Below are 17,623 nucleotides of genomic sequence, written 5' to 3'. Positions count from 1 at the left end.
CTCTTATGCTGGAATTGACCCTGGGCTTCAGGGAGTTGCCTCCTGGAGAGAGAACTAGGTGTACACCTGAGCAAATTCTGACTCCTTCACAAGAATATTTTGATTTGATTGGGCTTTCTCTCAGTCCCATCTTTATCGTCTCCTCTCTCTTCCCTCCAAGTAATTTGGTTTGTCTGGAGGATGAAGCACAATACCAATATATACACTGGGTGCCTTTCTGATAGGTTCAAGGTGTGAGATCCATGGTCTGAACCTTTCACACATATGCCATGGAGGCAGGGATTGGATGGCTGTTGTAGTCAGCCTCAACTAAAGCACACCATACGAAAAATAAGTGGAAAATGTTACTGATGAGTTATTTTAAACACAACTGATGATAATTCAAGAGATAAATGTTTAACAACCCATTTTCTTTTTGTAGGATTTAATTCAATAAATCACCATACATGGCCTCAGAAATATTTCAATATTCAATATAGCATTGATATATATTTAAGTGCTCCATGGATTAGTTTGCTTGGCTGCCATGACAAAGTACCACGACAGGGGTTGTGGGGGCTTTGTCAACATTTATTTCCTCATAGTACTAGAGGCTGGAAGTCTGAGGTCAAGGTGTCTAGTGACTTCCTTTCACCTTAATTGCCTCTTTCAAGGCCATATCTACAAATACAGTTAAAACCAAAGGTCCTGAGGGTCAAGACTTCAACATAGACATTTTGGGAGGACACAGATCAGTCCATGACACTGCACACACATGGCTTTCCATTGCTTGAAATGTTAAGGCAGAAGAAGAGGCTGTGGCTACAAAGGAGCAGTTGGAGTGGTGGACCTTGCCTCCTGTTGGCCTGGACTGTGGCTATCAAATTCACAGTAGTCATCTCAGGAAAGAGTTTTCTCTGTGAAGGTCATCGTTCAAAGATGGGCATCTGAGATTCATTCTGTACTTTAAGGTGACATGGTTGCTCCTTCTTTGGGATCATGGAAATAATCCCTTGATTTTTTAAAAAAATATTTATTTATTTATTCATGAGAGACACAAAGAGAAAGCAGAGACATAGGCAGAGGGGGAGGCAGGCTCCCTGTGGGGAGCCTGATGTAGGGCTCGATTCCAGGACCCCGGGATCATGCCCTGAGCCACAGGCAGATGCTCAACCTTTGAGACACCCAGGTGCCCCATCCTTTGACTTTTTGATTGTGATTTCTTCTTCTGGTGGAACTCTTAAAGGGCCACCTGAAGCTAGAAATAGTTTACCCAGCTTTCTGTTCAATCAGAGATCCCAGCCCCAGTCATCCATCTCCAGGCTGCTTCGGACATAGCCGTTCGGTTGTGATTGATTACCACCTCCTCTCTCCTTGTTGTTACCCCTGGGAAGCTGGTTCCATAGTGAAGAGCAAATGCATAGGAAAACCGGATTGTTATAAACTCAAGCCATGCATTTAGATTCCCCCCTTTCTCCATTCTTCCTCCACTCAGCTCTGCTCCTTAATCTCCTTTTAAAGAGAGAAAAAAAAATGACTGTGCATCTCTCGTTTCAGCCTGCAATATTAACATTTGAAGATAGAAACCAGTGTTTCATTTTTTGCAAGGCTAAAGAACATTTTCTGAGCTCAGTCTTTCCAAGTAAGGGAAGCCATCTATCCAAAAGATTATAAAATAGAATACTCTAATCTTTGGTGCCTTTTTCTTCCAAGCAGCCCAAGTGGTGTCAGAGGAAAGATAAATCCCTTGCCTGTGCACAGGGAGATGGTAGCAAATTTGGTGATTTGATCTCCCCCCACTTTGCTCTTCTACAGCTCTATTGGGTTAATGTGGACATTTGGTATAAATAATGCATGATGCAAATTTAAACCGAGGCCTCTGATTTTTTACATAAGAAACGCAGATGGGTGACGGAAGACACTTGGAAGTCTTCCCAGTCTGATCCTGTGGCAAATGAGACAGTATTCCATAATCATTCAATGGATGGGCACACTTCGGACTTGAGGTGGATGACAGTGGCAGCTGCAGAATGCAGCTGAGGTCATTCTTGTAATGTGCCACCCCCCAAAATTACTCAGGAGGCATTACAGCATAGGGGTAGAGAGCAGGGCCCCTGGCTTCAAATCTTGGCTGGGTTGCTGAGGAGCTAGATGACCCTGGGCATGTTACTGAGTCTCTCTGCCTCAGGACCCCATCTGCAAAAGGAAGTTAATGATAGTAATAATACTCCTCAAAAGGGCTGCTTGTGATTATCGAATGAGTGAATATATAAATGGTAGAATGGTACCCGGCACATAGTAAGAAATACATAAATATTGGCCACTATTACTGTTGTCTGTTGGCGTCATGCCTCACCTTGATGCCCAGAATTTCCAGAACATTCTAGTCCTCATATAGATAATGTGTGACAAGGCCTCCAAGAAAGAATAATTTCTTGTTTCCTGACTTGCGAGGATCACCTTTTGGGATTTTATACCGTACAACTAATGAATCTTTGTCACTGAGTCTGTGCGTGTAGGGGACTGGCATCTTTATCCCTTGTCTGGATGAACACAGCTGGGAAGACTTTTTAAAAATTTAATTTAATTAAATAATTTTTTTAAAGGAAGACTTTTCGAAACACATTAGAAGAATAAAGCCAGAGCTCAGTTCCAACTCTGTGTGTGCACACTTATGCTTATTAAAGTTCACTAACAGGGTAGTTGAACCGGAGAGGAGATCAGCATAAGATGTGAGGCTGAGTCATAGAACATCTTGCCCCTGAACTTTAACACACTAAATAAAGAATAGCAAAGTGTATGCGTGCAGAAGCTAACAATGGGACAGGGGGTGACGGTCTGACCTTCAGGTGGGTCCTCTCCAGGTAAGGGAAGGCAGGCCATCTCTGGAAGTAACTCTTGACCGCAGCCTTCACGGCTGTGGGCAGAAGGGCCAGGAAAGGAGAATGGACAATGTTTTCTGAAAAACCTCAAGAGTAGACACATCCCCACCAAATTTGGAGAGAATCAGACTGATGGTGAAATCCAGTCAACCAAGCTAGAATCCAAGAATGGAACTCAGGAATGGAGGAGCGGTGGCAGTTCTGAAAAAATACTTGTAATAGTGACAAGAAAGAGATGTAACAAAGAACTAACTTTCTTCTTTTATCAAGAATGCTTCAAATGAATAAAGCGATGATAGAAAAATGAGCAAAGCATATGAATGGGCAGACAGCCCCAAATGAAATGGGAATGTCCAGTACAGACATGAAAATGGCCCAACTCTCATGGTTAAAGAATTGCAAATTAAATCAGCACCATGCCTTTTTTTATTAACCAGATGGGTAAAAATGGAAATTTGCCATTGCATTAGCATGGATATGGGGACAGGCCCTGCAGTGTTGTATGGAAGCACCCAGCATGCTCTCTGCTTGGAATACTCTGTGATATTCTCATCACACAAGAGATGTGTACAACATTATTCATGCAGCAGTATTGGTAGCAATAAAAATAGGAAGCGGTGATACAGTAAAGTAAAATAAACTTCCATTAAAATTAATGGAATGAGGTAGATCCATGTGCACTGACCAAAACAGTAGATTATCAAATAACAAAAATGGGGTGCCATTACAGTAGCATGCATATTTTTATCTTATTTGTGTATTTCAAAAGTACATACAGATTATGTACTTTTAACATACATATATACTTCTAAAAGAATTCATAGGAAAATGTTACCTATGGTTTTCTCCTTTTGTACTTGAGGTTGGGAGTTGTAAAGGTAATGTTTTGCTCCTAATTTATATCTTTCTGTACTTTAAAACATGTTTTACTGTGGACGTTAAAAAAGCAAATCATGGGCAGCGCCGGTGGCTCAGCGGTTTAGTGCCGCCTGCAGCCCAGGGTGTGATCCTGGATCAAGTCCCACGTCCGGCTCCCTCCATGGAGCCTGCTTCTCCCTCTGCCTGTGTCTCTGCCTCTCTCTCTCTCTCTCCTCTCTGTGTATTCTCATGAATAAATAAATAAAATCTTAAAAAAAAAAGCAAATCATAACTTTCAAAAAAATGAATGAAGCCATTTTAATGGCTGCTAGTAAGAGGTTTTGAGTTCATCTGTGCATGTTGAGGGTGATCCTGACTCTGAAGTAGCTTCTGGGGAGTATGTCCTGGTGCTGATAGGGAAGGGGAAAGGCAGTATGTGTCCCATCAAGGCTCTACCTCTGTATCTTTGGGGTAAAGATGGGGGCACTTGACGGGATGAGCATTGGGTGTTATTCTGTATGTTGGTAAATTGAACACCAATAAAAAATAAATTTATCTATAAAAAAAAGGCTCTACCTCTGCTCGTCTGCCCAGAATAATCTCCAGCTGTGCTTCTGTGATCCTGCAGAGTCTAAAATTCAAATCCATCTCCTACAGCCAAAGACAAAGGCTCAGGAGATTTCTTTTCACTGAAATTTGCTAATTCTAGGGAATGATGGGCCCAGATCTTTGTTGAACTTTTTCCTCTGCTTAATTATGCAAACATTATTCCTTTAATGTGATCTCCCAATGTAGTCAACTCGGCATTCAAAACGGAAACCCTTGCACTGCCTGACATCGCATACCCATTGCTGGTTGGAGTTTCCTTTCAAATTTTTTCTCAAGTTTTCTTTTCAAAAGACCTCTGTGTCTTTTATGACCTCTGTGTTGGGTGAGGATCCTTCAGACTCCCATGCACCAGTGGTCACTGTTCGATTCCTTCTTTCCAGTTCATTTGAAAATGTTCGAAAGCCATTGCAGTCACCCACTTTTGGCTTGTGTATCCAGGACAGACCCCCAAAGTCCTTTTATAAGCCTCATTTCCTCCTTAAAAACTTACTGTGAAATAGTCATGACAAATATTATCATTCTGAATTTAAAGAGGAGTTGGTAATCAGTAGAATCAGAGTTTATTATTACAAGGGGAAGCAAGACTGTCAGAAACAACCATTTCTAGTGTGAGAACAGACGTAGTAGCAATTAATTAATTAAAATGTAATTCTTACCTGCAATGGCTACTTCACCATAGGATGCTGCCATACGAAATTTTCTTTTCTTTTTAAAAATATTCTATTTATTCATGAAAGAGAGGGAGAGAGAGAGAGAGAGAGAGAGGCAGAGACACAGGCAGAGGAAGAAGCAGGTTCCCTGTGGGGAGCCCCATGCGGGACTCGATCCCAGGACCCCAGGATCACACCCTGAGCTGAAGGCAGATACTCAACCCCTGAGCCCCCCAGGTGCCCCCATATGACATTTTCCTTGCTCTCTCATTTTCTCCTAACAATTATTTTTTGTTGATATGTCAGATGTATGATCATAATATACATATAATTTGGAAGTAGGTGACTCCTCAAATCCTGTGGTTAATGAAGTCATGAAAACCATGTCCCCTTTATGAGTTTTACAAGCTTGCTTGAGGCGTTGCTTGTTGGTTTCTTTTTTTTTTAAATTTTATTTATTTATGATAGAGAGAGAGGCAGAGATATAGGCAGAGGGAGAAGCAGGCTCCATGCATCAGGAGCCTGATGTGGGATTCGATCCCGGGTCTCCAGGGTCGTGCCCTGGGCCAAAGGCAGGCACTAAACCGCTGCGCCACCCAGGGATCCCCTGCTTGTTGGTTTCTAAAGCCTCATCCCAATGTCAGTGTACAAGCCAGTGTCCCTTGGGTCACGGTAGCAAGAACATGAACTTTGAAAGTCAGTGCAATGTGGGTTTAAAGCTAGACTCTGCTTCTTGGAAGCTGTGTGACTTGTCTTGCTCAGATTCTGCTTCCTAACATGACAATGGAGGTGATGTTGTCTGTGTCTGCTGTTTGTTGTCATCATGATTGAAGAGATGTTGTATATGAACTCCAAGAGCACATAATAACACTAAAGTTGAGATCCCTGGCTCATTTTTTTTGTATATATTTTTTTAATGGAGTTCAATTTGCCAACATATAGTATAACACCCAGTGCTCATCCCATCAAGATCCCTGACTCTTGGGAAGGAAGACACAATTAGGGTTTGACATGCTCATCAGTATCTTTCTTGCCCCCTGCCCTTCCCCATAGACATGGGTGTGTATGTGAATCTTGGTCATCTCGTTGGAAGGAGCCCACTCAACCTGTCAGTCATCATACACCGGCCACATGGACACTTCTTTCCTGGAGCTGTGCCCCGGGAATTCTGCTTCACGGCCTACCCACTGCCACCCCTCTGCCAGGGAGGCTCTTCCACCCGGTCACTCAAGTCCTGGCTCAGGAGACCTTCATTGACTCAGACCTCGAAGTCCCAGCTCATCAGTGCAGCTATTTTATCTTCCCATAACATTTTGTTGTCTGAAATGATTATTTCTTTTATTTTTTAAAAAATATTTTATTTATTTATTCATGAGAGAGACAGAGAGAGAGAGAGAGAGGCAGAGACACAGGAGGAGGGAGAAGCAGGCTCCATGCTAGGAGCCCGATGCGGGACTCCATCCGGGGTCTCCAGGATCACGCCCTGGGCTGAAGGTGGCGCTAAACCACTGAGCCACCCGGGCTGCCCCTGAAATGATTATTTCTTGATGTAGTTTTCGTGTGGTTTGCCTTCCTCCCCTCCTGGAGTGGAATGGTAGATCCGCAAGGATGTGGCTTTTGTCTGTGTCATTCCCTCTTGTGATCTAGAACAGTGCCTGCACTTGGTTCAAATGCAATAAGAATTTAACAAGACTATTTATAAATAATGTGATAGCACTGAAGGGGGCCGACTTCCAAGAGAGAACCTTGAGCAATTCCTACTGAAAATGAGAAACTCTTTGACCTCAATTTTTCTTCCTCAGAATTTGTTCTGTGGACACAGTTGAGGATGTCCTGGAAAAGGTGACTCTAAGTGTATTAGTCATCACCTGCATAAGCTGCTGTAATGACATTCTGATATCCAGCCTGGGTCCCTCCATTCTCTTTTCTCATACTTAACCCAAGAATATTTTATTCCCCTTTAAAACATTTTTTGTTTTGTTTTGATAAAAATGATCCTGGTTAAAAAGGTAAAGTCCGGTGGACTGGAAACCATTGGTTTGCTGTCCCATTTCTCCTGGGCCCTTCTAGAGAGGCCTGCACAAACTCTAACTTTGTCCATATCCATTCATTGTCATGATGACATATTGAACTTCCTTTTCCTACCTTACTTTTTTTCGACTTTGTTGTATTCAGACTTTCTCCTGTCTTTCTTTGTGTGATGATTTTTTTTCCTTTCTTTCTTTCTCTGCATGTTTAGGATTTATGTTTTCTATTTCTCTATGTTTAAATGTCACCTTGGAATTCTATATGTGCATATAGAATAGTGACACCTACGCTTAAAGAATCACCTAACTCCTCCATGAAGCACTGCCCAGTCTGCTTGTTTTTGAAAGAGCATTCTCATCACATTAACCTCTTGCTGGAAGCATGCTAGTTACCCAGAGAACAGAGACCAGGATGCTTGCTTTGGTCTCCAAGGTTCTTGGTCACTTTCTCCCCACATGGATTTTCAGCCTTACCTTATTTTTAAAAATTATTTTATTTATCCATTCATGAGAGACAGAGAGAGAGAGGCAGAGACACAGGCAGAGAGAGAAGCAAGCTCCATTCAGGGAGCCCGATGTGGGACCCAATCCTGGGACCCCAGGATCATGACCTGAGCCAAAGGTAGATGTTCAACCATTGAGCACCCAGGTGTCCCTCAGCCTTCTCTTAAATCACTCTCTGTCCTGATGCCAGTGCTGTTTTTGCTTCCTGTGGCATCTCAGGGATCTGCACACATCCCATTCCCTCTGTCTGAAGAGCCTTCTCCCTCGGGCCCTCTCAGCCCCTGACTCTTTCCACCATAGCCCCCAAATAAATAAAATCACCCTTGTAAATAGCCTCATAGCATCATTTATCCTTCGTGGCACTTCTCAGAAGTGTAATTCCACTTCTGTTTCAATGATCATTTGATCAAACCTGTCTCACTTTCAGCGCTGTAAGGAGAGTAATCATATCTGACTTTGCTTACCAGCCTCTTCTCCAGTCTCTGTCGAGTGAGCAAACACATGAAGGAATGCAGATGAGTAATAGCAATGAGGGACTTTGGATGGTCTATCTCAACCTGTTTTTTGAGGCTACTTAAGAGATGTAGCTCATCACTCATGACCATTGATTGTGATCATGGCAAGATGTTTCAAGAATCTTAGACTCATCTGAAAAACAAGTGAGACCAAGTAATGATCCCTGTGGCTTCCAGTGTAAAGATGGTAAAGATGCTTTATTTATATCTAAGGTTCTTAATATAGTGTCACAGATCCTCATAGCTTTGTGGGGTTCTCTGTCGGTTCCTTATAATGCTCTGGTGCATGCTGGACTCAGATCAATGGCAAGTAATGGAAGTTGGTTGTAAAGGAGGCATTTGGATATGAGGATGCTAGGAGCCTCAGCTACCTGACCAGGTATCAAAGAGGAAAAGGAACAGTTGCCCAGGTGGACTTTCCAGAACTGGAAGGGGACTGAGGTTCCCCGACAACTCTGGAGACCATGTTGTTTCCTTGACCCTCCATGTGCAACTCATGGGTCTTCCCTCAGGTTCCCACCATTAACTTTGGTCAGGCTCTGGGCATAGCTGCTTTTACCTGCTGTGTCTCTTATTTCACTGCCCGCTGTGGAGTCTGCATGTTCTCCTCCTTTATCTTTTTGGTGCTCTTTGCCTCTGTATTTTTTTTTATAAATTTATTTTTTATTGGTGTTCAATTTGCCAACATATAGAATAACACCCAGTGCTCATCCCGTCAAGTACCCACCTCAGTGCCTGTCACCCAGTCACCCCCACCCTCTGCCCACCTCCCCTTCCACCACCCCTAGTTCATGCCTCTGTATTTTATGAGACTTTCAGAATGAAAAGATGGATCTTATGGCAAAGTGGTCACAGTAAGCAGGTCCCAGACTGACCGTCCTTGTAGGAAGTGGTACAAAAAGCATAGCTGTCTGAAGGAGCTCTGGGTTCTCCCTCCCTTGTTCTGGATGGTGTCTCTACTGCTGTTTTCCCTTATTGCCAGTGGTGGGGGGTTCAAACCAATTTCAGCTTCCCATGGGACCAGTGGCTTCCTGCCTCCTGAGGGTGCACCTGAACCCAGCTTTCTACAGCCCCCCTAGGCTCCTACATGCTGGGTATCCAACCTTCCCAAACAACTGCTGCAAACAGCAGGCATCTAAACCCACACTCCTGTGCCCCAGTAGCCTGACTTTTCCCTTGCTCACAAGATTTCTGTCATACTTGTCATCCTTGTGAAGGAGAGCAGCGTAGTGGAGGGGAAGGCCCCTGAAAGCCACGGCCATGCTGCCTGTCCATCATGGGGTTTGGCCCTGTGTAACTTGCTATGGGGTCAGAGCAGAGATCAGAGGACCTCTGCCTCCTCTGGCTGACTCTAGCTTGTAGGTACTTTGCTCAGTTGTCCTAGTTTGCTATAATGGGTTAAAAATTGTCCTCTCTCCCCAAAATTTTGTGTTCACTTGGAATCTCAGGATGTGACTTTACTGTAAATAAGGTCTCCAGATCGAGTGATGATTGAGAAAGAGAATCAGGTGGATTTAGGGGTGGGCCTCTAAATTCAATAACTGGTGTCCTTATAAGAGAAAGTGGAGGGGGATTTAGACAGAGATACAGGGAGAAGGCCATGTGAAGGTGGGGGCAGCGATTGGAATGACGTATCAGCAGGCCAGGGTTTGCTCAGGATTGCTGACAGAACCAGAAGCTAGGAAGGCATGGGATGGTCCCTTCCTCAGCGTCTTCCAAATCCCAACTCCACCTATACCTCAGTTTCAGACTTCTGGCCTCCAGAACTGAGAGAGAATAAATTCTGGATGTTTTAAGCCACTCTGTTTGTGGGGATTTGTTACGGCTGCCGCAGGGTTTCCAAGAAGCAGAAACTGAGCAGGAGCTTCTTGGGCAGGATACTGAGGGATTGGAGGAGGAAGGGCAGCACGAGGAGCCAGGTGAGCCAGGAGTGGGGTTCCAGCTGGACTCAGCCTGACCTTGCCGGTGTGCCCTGGAAGCACAAAGTGTCCGCAGCATTTGTTCAGCTGTGGCAATTGGGCCAACCCCTTGAACCCTACCTAGGTCAGCCAGATATGGACCGTGGGCTGCCAGAGAGGCGTGGGAGGTGCTGGTTCTCATTTGGTGGAGACACTTCTCTGGGGTGAGGGGCGTCTAGGTGAAGTTGAGGTCTTAGCTGCTAACACTCAGCCGGAAGATGGCTACGCGGGCTCTGTGCCTGGTTACCACTGCTTCGACCATGCCAATAATTATTTATCTAAATCCTGATGTGTGACAAGTGGCAATCACTTTGCCTGGCAGGAGACACCCCCAAAGGATACCGTGTTGCACAGCACAGCAGGTGCCCCCCATTCTTCCTGCTGTCTGTAGTTGGGAGGGGGACATCACCTGATATGGAGAGGTACCAGGTGCCAGGAGTGTGGTTGCAGAGGCTCAAGAGCCTAGAGGGAGACATGGAGGTGGATGGGGCTCCTGCGGGGGGCAGGGCTGGGGCATCTCCTAAAACTGCCTGAGCAACCTGCAGAGGCAGGAGCAGCTGGGGGCTGGGGTCTGAAACACCATTAGCACAAAGGAGAGAGAGAGATAGAGGCTGTGATCACCAAATTGCTTCTTCATCTGTTACTCACAAGACATTTAATAACAAAAACTCAGGAATTGGATTTGCGTTGATGCAGCAGGACATTGCATCAGTCTTTATTACGAAAATTCTATGTCAATTCCTGTCCATCTTATTTTGCCGTTATCAGCACGTGCAGCAGAAGTGACCATTTTTCATGGCTTCTTTCCCATGAACGGGGTCACATTTTACACAATAACCAAGAACGCTCCCATAAAGACGGCATCGTAAACGCTGGTCTCCAATTTTTTTCTCTTCTCCACTGTGTGCAACATGTGTATTTTCCCTGCACATAAAACATGCATGTAAAATTAAATTACCTGACAATTTTAGGTGGCATCTCCAGTGTACCCACTCGGGCTGCCTTTCCAAATCAAAAATGGTTCTTGAGGCAGTAACAACAGCATCACAGATCAAACAGATCGGCTTCAACGTTTTGCCTACAGTAATCGAGAGTAACGAACGCATTATACCTTCATACTTCCTTTCACTGCACCTGATTTGCTTAGGGGTGGCGGTTTGGGTGGTAACGAGCCCCACTCTCAGAGACAGAGAAGGTAGACTGAGCAGGTTCTGGCCTTGGCTTGCATTCACCACGCAAGTGCGCCGCGCGGAGATGGGGTCGAGGGACTGCCCTGTCTCATCTGGTGCAGGTGTCAAGAGATAATGTGCTCACAGTCCTAGGGAGTGGCACACGCAGCCCATGTTTTCAAGGAGTTCTGCTTTCAAAATGTGGCGTTTAAAAAAAGCTTCCAAAGGCACAGTGCTCTTTGAGATGACTTTCGTGGTTTTCCATTCCTGGTCCTACCTCCCTGCATCCGGTTCCCTCCATCTCAGCAGCCTGAGCATGACCGAAGCCCGTGGAGGACACCCAGCCTGGTGCCCACTCAAAGAGGATGCCTGGTGGCATGAGCTGCGCGGTCCTTGTCCTGAAGGCTCTTTTCCTTACACAGTCCGTCTGTCCCTCCTGCGCTCAGTGCACCAAGCCAGCCCTTTTCCTCCCATATGGAGCTTAGCTAAACCTCGATGTCTGTCCAGCCCTACTTACCACTGATGCTCTGCAGCCCCCACCCTCCAGCAGGTGCATCTGAGGCTGCCCAGCCCGGGACTGTATGTCATGTTCACATCCATGCTTGCTCCCAAGCTGCCTTATGCCCCTCGACATTTTTCAACCTATGCCCTCATCTTCCATATCTGCTTTTTTTTTTCTTTCTAGACGTCCTGAATCTTTTTGCAAGTTTGCAGAAGAAAAGACTCCCTAGATCCTCATGTGCTCCTCACCTTGGCAACTTTTGACCTCTTCTTTCATTTTTCACACTCTGTTTATGTCCTCAACATGCTTTTGCTTTTGCTTAGGAACTGCTAAAAGGTTTCCTCATTGGGCTATAAATATCTCAGGGTCGGAAGCTCCATTCCTCCTCATGCCAGCTCTATGGCTCTGGCAGCTTACCTGTTTTGTGCCTCCGTTTTCTCATCTGGAAAGTGGGGGTTGGTAAGAACATCTGCCTCCCGTAGGATTGCTGTAGGTTTGTGCCCTATAAAAAGGTTTACAGTGGTGCCTGGCCAATTGTAGGTGGTGAATGCTCTCCTTGTTCCTCCTCTGAGACGATGCAGAGGGCTGCACGACCTCAATTGGCCACACCAGTGACTCTGACTGTCTTACACTCTGATTTCATGGAGAAAACTCAAGGAAGGACTACTTATGGGCAAGGCTCTGTGTTGATGCACAACCTCTCCTGTATTCCTGGGTCCTGGACGCAGGTTGGATGCTTGCAGGTGACTTCACCAGTCCCTCGGGCTCTGAGTTGTGAGCCCCAACATGCTACCCTGACACTGACTGTCACGTGCCAGTAGAGGAAAATGTGTTGAAAAGTGTTCGGAACTGATTCCAGATTTGGTTTTCATACGTCAGTGAATGTGAGGTGACACCAAAACAATTGAGGGAAAAGACTCCTTTAAAAAAATATGAAAGGCGACTTCTTGTATCCCAGGGATAATGAAGACCGGTTATGTAATACCTCCTTTTTATTTTTAGGAGGATGTAATTTAGAAGATGTTCCTTGGTTTGACTTGGGGAAGAGCTCAGGGTTCTCTGGAACTGAACACAGGATGCCCGACTGTGCTTGAAGGGGAACTGGCCTGGGATTCAGGGATCTCTGCAGGGCTCTTGCAATGATGACATCACTGCTGGTAATGCTCACCCTGTGCTGGGGTGGGTGTTGGCGGTGGGGGGTGGGGGGGTGATGCTTACCTCCTTTGCCCTGTGGATACAGCACAATGGGCCAGTCTCAGTTCCTGAGGTCATCTTTAAGTCTCTGGTCAGGACCCCCCATGCTTCCCAACTGGAAAATAGGATGTGAACATATAAGGTGCTACACCGTCTTTTCTAGAAGGCTGCTCAGAAAAATCTAAACTATTAAGAATATTTATTTATAGGGCAACAAGCAGTATATCACAGAGGTGTAAATATCCCTCTGTTTCTGGAATGTTCCTGGGGAGGGGAGGGATCTGACACCAAAGGGCCACTTAGAGCCTCGGAGGAGATTGCAGAGGACGGAGGCAGGACCCCAAAGATTCTAAGATGTTGACTCCAGTGCTTTAATATGAGCAAACATCCCCCAGTTGCCCTCTGGAGATGGGTCTAATTGTTTTAGCCCCTAAATACATCACCCTGACATTGAAAGAGGTCTCTAACTTCCATATTTAATATCAGTCCCTCTGATAAACCTGCCCATTTGGAGAAACTTCAGACATATCCCATGAAGCTCCAACCTTCCCTTCCAAAGAAAAGCAGTTTTACTCTTCTTCGCCATTAACCAACCCTCCTCCATCCCGAGGCTGTGCTCAACTGCTGTCCCTGGAAGCTGCTGGCTTCACTCTCATTACAATTAGCATGGTTCCTCGTTCCTCGGGAAGCCTGCTTTTACCTTGAAGCACTTCCAGACTGGGCGATCAAAGTGCATGGGAGCTGCTAGCAGCAGATGGATTTCTAAATTTACCAGGGAAAGGCCGTCCCATGATGTTCACTGAACCTGGAAAACACCTGGAGGTGGAAACTGTTGTATGACAAGAATACATTCTGGTTGGGTTTGTTTATTAAGCCCAAGATATTGGCTGGCCACTGGTCTTGTCCCATCGGGTTTGTGCCGCAGGAATTGCTGGGAGAGATGGAGAGCAATCATTTCCGCTCCATGATGTCATGGTGACCAGTGTTGGATCAGACAATGCCATAAAATCATGGGGAAACTTCCATATAAACACAGGACAAATATATATCAAGATGCCGTAAACTGATGGGGCAGGTGGACACGTCCTGTCTAGCGGCTCAGAGCTTCCATCTGGGGTGCAGAGTAGACCCGGGGTGACCTTGTTTCCTTTAGTGGTGTCACAGCCTACATGCGAAAAGCCTGGATGAATTTCTGAAATCCACCTTTCTGTGGCCTACCATTATTAGTCAACATCAGTGTTTTATACGTTGTTTGTCCTTAGCCACATTCTTTGTTATTCTTGTGGTTTTATTTTTTTTCATTTTCTCCCTGTCACCAAACCTCTGCATATGTAGGAAACATAACATTTGGTATATCTCTTGGTGAAATGAGAGGGAGAGAGAGAGAGAGCAAGCAAGAGAGAGCAGGGGGTTGGGGAGAGGGGGAGAGAGGGAGAGACAATGGTGAGCAACGTACCGAGGATCCTTTATTTTTTTTAATTTATTTTTTATTGGTGTTCAATTTACTAACATACAGAATAACCCCCAGTGCCCGTCACCCATTCACTCCCACCCCCCGCCCTCCTCCCCTTCTACCACCCCTAGTTCGTTTCCCAGAGTTAGCAGTCTTTACGTTCTGTCTCCCTTTCTGATATTTCCCACACATTTCTTCTCCCTTCCCTTATAGTCCCTTTCACTATTATTTATATTCCCCAAAAGAATGAGAACATATAATGTTTGTCCTTCTCTGGTTGACTTACTTCACTCAGCATAATATCCTCCAGTTCCATCCACGTTGAAGCAAATGGTGGGTATTTGTCATTTCTAATAGCTGAGTAATATTCCATTGTATACATAAACCGAGGATCCTAATTGGCAAACCGGCAACGTCAAGTCACCGTAGAGTGTATCGCTCATAAGATCCCAAGTCACCGTAGAGTGTATCACTCATAAGATCCCAAATGTCCCATGGGGGCCACCGGCAGCACAACTGGCGGTTCATCCCGTCAATTACTTGTGATGTCCAGGACCAAATAGTAGCAAGGCTGGAATTAATTACCAAGCGATCATTTGCATTTGAAATGTGCTCAGGAGCCATCAGGAGATAGCCAGTCCTGGGGTCGCGGTTCCCAACACGGGCTGGGCTGACCCTTGAGAGAGTGTTTATAATCCCAGACGTTGAGAGGGCACATGCCCTTCTGTGCATTGTCCTTGCTGCAGAAGCTTCGGTATATATGTCATCCTAAAGGTCAACTTTTCTGGGTGGAGAAAGAAAACAGGCCATCAGGTGAGGCAGGCGAGTGTCAGACAGACCTCGGTGGGTGCAGGGAGCCCCCTCCATGCCCGGCCGCTGCTGAGTGTCCAGCAGCCACTTTGTGCCTGGCTGTGAGCTGGCTCCAAGGGATTTGAACCCCGAGTTACTAGCAGCACCCTAGTTTTGCCTGACTCCATCCCTCCCATCGGGCTGGGGCTGGGTTCGAGGTGACAGTGAAACCCGGCTGTGAATTCCGATGGCTCTCCCCTCTCTCCAGCGTCCCTTCCTGTAAGTCTTATCTTCTCTATTGAGCATCTGTGTTTTGAAAACAGCCTGCAAGAGAATTAAGAGGCTTTTATTGTTGTTGACATATATATATATGTCAAAATATATGATATATTTTAATGAGCCATGGTGATTAAAACTTGGAAATTGTCATTTCCGAGAGGTTTCCAAGGTTATGGTTCTCTCCATTTGATGCCTCACCAGCAATCATTTACTTGCAGTAAAAATCATATGGGAAAAGAATTCGAGATGACCTACTTTATCAATGAAATCAAGGCTTCATGTTCATATTCAATGTTGCTACCTACCGCCTCACCTTCCGTCGAGTGTAAGGATGTCGAACTGCACGTACACCCTGTTCGGCTACGTTTTGAGTTCTTTGATACATATCCAGAAATGCCAAACACATATAAAGTGGGAAGTGGGAAGAGTATATTTTGTATTTTGATATACAGGGCGGGGTGGTGGTGGGGAGAAATGGGGAGAATTTCACCTGACTTGGCGATTTGGCCCTACCAGTTCATTATTTTTAATAAGTAGCAATCTTACCCACAGTACTTTCCCATCTTAGATTTAATTAGTCTTTTTTTTTTCTCCCCCTCCCTTTTGCTAGTTGACAGAGCTGAGAGGAGGGAAGCGGCAGCAATTTGAAACCTTGTTAGAAATTTATGAAGTGCTAAAATGTTTTATTCCCAGAGGCTGGCTTGCCAGCTGTCACCGGAACGCGCTCGTTGTCTGCCTCCCCGCGGCCCGGGAAGCAGGGTGGAGGTAGGCTGCCCCGAGTGCGGGCGCGGGCCTGGGTAAATGATGCTTTCCATAATTAGCACTGGGTAGAGGGAAGCTAATTATTTCTCTCCCCCAACCCCCCACAATTGACCAGTGGTGTGTAAGACGAGAGATGAGTGGCATCTGGAGAAGAGATTGCAGAGCCAGAGATTAAGACCCTTGGCTGCCTTTAGTAAAATACGCTGGCGGGGCAGTGAGAGGGGTCAGCTTTGGGGGTGGACCTCAAAACACATAAACACCTAGCTCATGGGGGCTTCCAGCAGACACTTGGCTAGACATTTCTAGCAAAATGGCCCCAAATTATTATTATTTTTTTTTTCTTGTAGAAAATGCCTTCTTGCAAGTCTCACAAGATGTCAAGGGCGATGTTGTAACGGGCCGTATCTTACCTGCAGTGTCCTGATGCACTCAAGTCCTCTCCCCATGCCCGCCTCTCCAGTGCCTCCAATTTCTTTCTCGGGGGACATTTTCATAGTTGCTCTTAATTGGAGGTATCGCATGTGACCACAGACACCCTGGACAATATGCTTCTTATAATAAAGGTGTCATGTGGGACATGATGGGGACCAGGGACAGACCAGGGACAAGGAAGGGGCCTTGCTGTCCCTTCAGAGTTTGCCCCTGGCCGTGCTCTGTGCAGGGAGGAGCTGCGCCATCCTAAGGGCAGCATCCTCTGCAGGTGCCAGACACCTCACGGCGGGACGGTCAGTCTTCGCTTCCATCTCCGTGCACTGAGAGGTGGCCAGGACGCTGGTGGGAAGTGGCACCCGGAGCACTCCCACGCCACCTGCCCCTCTGTCTCTGCCTCTCCAAGGACCAAAACGTTTTTGCTGGCACAGAACCTCCTGACATCTTATTTGCAGGGCGCCTGGGTGGCTCAGCTGGTTGAGCGTCTGACTCTTGATTTCGGCCCAGGTTGTGATCTCAGGGTCGTGGGTTAGAGCCTGGTGTCGGTTCGGTGCTAGGTGCAGAGTCTGCTTGTCCTTCTCCCTCTGTTCCTCCCTGGCTCATGCTCTCTTTCTAATTCAGATAGATAATAATAATGATATAATAATAATAATAATGATGATGATGATGATGATGGCGGCTTATGCTCTCTCATTCAGATAATAATAATAATGATAATAATAATAATGATGATAGATAGATAACAATGATGATGATAATAATAATGAGGATGATGATAGGTAGATAAAATCTTCAAAAAATATCTTATTTGCAGTGTACCAGGACATTCTCTAATTAGCAGATTCATTCTCTGTATTAGTTTGCTGGGACTGTTGCAACGGGGCCCCACAAACCAGCCACCTTCAGTAGCAAATGTTCCCGGTGTCAGTTCGCTCTGGGCTGCAAGGGAAGAATATGGTCCAGGCCTCTCCCCTTGACTCGTCAATGGCCATCTTCATCTTCACATGGCTCTCTCCCTGTGTGTGTGTCTGGGTCCAAATGCCCCCTTTTTATGCCCAAAGATA

General features: G+C 45.7%; 1 protein-coding gene and 1 long non-coding RNA gene across 4 annotated transcripts in view; both read left to right on the top strand.

The window, feature by feature from the left end:
- LOC140621703 (uncharacterized) overlaps nt 1–14,050 on the top strand; it is a 37,056-nt gene extending 23,006 nt beyond the window's left edge. Inside the window, exons 2-3 of the long non-coding RNA XR_012021473.1 lie at nt 12,656–12,810; nt 13,458–14,050. This is a non-coding gene — a long non-coding RNA (uncharacterized lncRNA). The remainder of the gene's footprint in view (nt 1–12,655; nt 12,811–13,457) is intronic.
- Nucleotides 1–17,623, top strand: part of DSCAM (DS cell adhesion molecule) — a 732,791-nt gene that overhangs the window by 58,204 nt on the left and 656,964 nt on the right. The gene's annotated exons all lie outside the window — the stretch shown is intronic.

Source organism: Canis lupus, chromosome 30 (assembly GCF_048164855.1).
Source record: "Canis lupus baileyi chromosome 30, mCanLup2.hap1, whole genome shotgun sequence".
NCBI lineage: Eukaryota > Metazoa > Chordata > Mammalia > Carnivora > Canidae > Canis > Canis lupus.
The sequence above is the reverse complement of the archived record's forward strand: the minus strand, read 5'-3'. Positions and strand labels throughout refer to the sequence as shown.